This window comes from Saccopteryx bilineata, chromosome 3, assembly GCF_036850765.1.
Source record: "Saccopteryx bilineata isolate mSacBil1 chromosome 3, mSacBil1_pri_phased_curated, whole genome shotgun sequence".
NCBI lineage: Eukaryota > Metazoa > Chordata > Mammalia > Chiroptera > Emballonuridae > Saccopteryx > Saccopteryx bilineata.
Genome location: NC_089492.1, coordinates 216663023 through 216664355, shown reverse-complemented (window position 1 = coordinate 216664355; position 1333 = coordinate 216663023). Strand labels below are relative to the sequence as shown.

At 31.6% G+C, this 1333-nt stretch overlaps 1 non-coding gene across 1 annotated transcript; it reads right to left on the bottom strand.

Annotated features, from left to right (window-relative positions):
- Positions 1-280: 280 nt before the first annotated feature.
- Positions 281-387, bottom strand: LOC136332749 (U6 spliceosomal RNA). Its single transcript, XR_010730901.1, has one exon. It is a non-coding gene; the product is annotated as a U6 spliceosomal RNA (small nuclear RNA).
- Positions 388-1333: the final 946 nt, after the last annotated feature.

The following is a 1333-nucleotide window of genomic DNA, read 5'->3' as shown; positions in this document are numbered from 1 at the left end:
GTGGATATTTATTTTATGCTTTGAGTTATAATCTAGCACAACTTTCTCTATGGTTATATTTTTTCAGTTTTGATCATTGGGAACTTATTTAATTGGCTCTCATGTCCTCATAGTGTGTGTGTGTGTGTGTTTGTGTGTGTGTGTGTGTGTATTAGCACTTTTTTATTTTCAGGCACCACAAAATGCTACAGGCAATTCCTCTTTATTTTCTGCCCCAGTCCTAGAATAAGCCCTTTCTCTAAGACGGTCTGGTATCTTTTATTTTTTATTTATGTTAAATTAAAATATAAAATGTTTCACATATTTGCATGTAATCTTTGCACAGGAGTTATATTAATCATCTTGGTGTCATTTCATTTTCAGTATATGTGCTGCCAATGTCAGCACTGACTTCTTTTATTGAGAATAAGATTAGAAGCCAAGATCTGGGCACTAGGTGAGCTCACTATTAACAATCCATTGCTGCTTCTATGCTTCCAGACTCTCTCATCTGACAGAGCTATGGTGTGTGTGTGTGTGTGTGTGTGTGTACCCTAATTCATGAATATACACCTGTCTATATATATTTCCAAGCTAAATATATGTTAATACTGATATTCCCAACTCTAATTTATTACCACATAAAACATTCTAACCTTTCCCCTTGCTTATTTGCAAACTTTTATTCCAACAGTGAGAACTTTAAACTCTGATATCATGTAAAGCAGTTTCAATATTGTTAACCCAAACTTATGCGTGAAAACATTTTATCAGATAGGTTATATTTCCTTTTAACTCTAGTGTTACAAACTGGACTTATTTCTAAAATTACTTAGGTCAGCAATTTTTATTCCACCACCCCATTCAGTAAAGTTATTTCAAACATTTGTAACACATTTAGATTTTTTGTCACAGTACGCATTCCATCTTGGATTATTCAACCTCTTAAATATAAATTGTAGGTTTTATGCTATACTGTTTTATGAGTTTTGAAATAACTTAATGTTTTGTATTCATCCTTATAGTATTATACAGAACAGTTTCACCACAAAAGAATCTCCTGCCTGTCTAATTACAAATAAAGTTGAGCCTTTTTTATTTGCTTATTGGCCATCTGGATGTCTTTTTTGGTGGTTGTGTGTTTAGATCTCTTGTTCATTTCTAAACTGGTGGTTTGTTTCCTTGCTGTAGATTTTTAAGAGTTATTTGGATACAAGTCCTTTATTAAATATATATTTTGCAAATATTTTTTCCATTCTATGGCTTGTATTTGCATTCTCTTAATAGCAATTTATTTGTAGAGCAGAAACATTTAATTTTAATAAAGTCCATTTTATAACTGTTTTTTTACCCT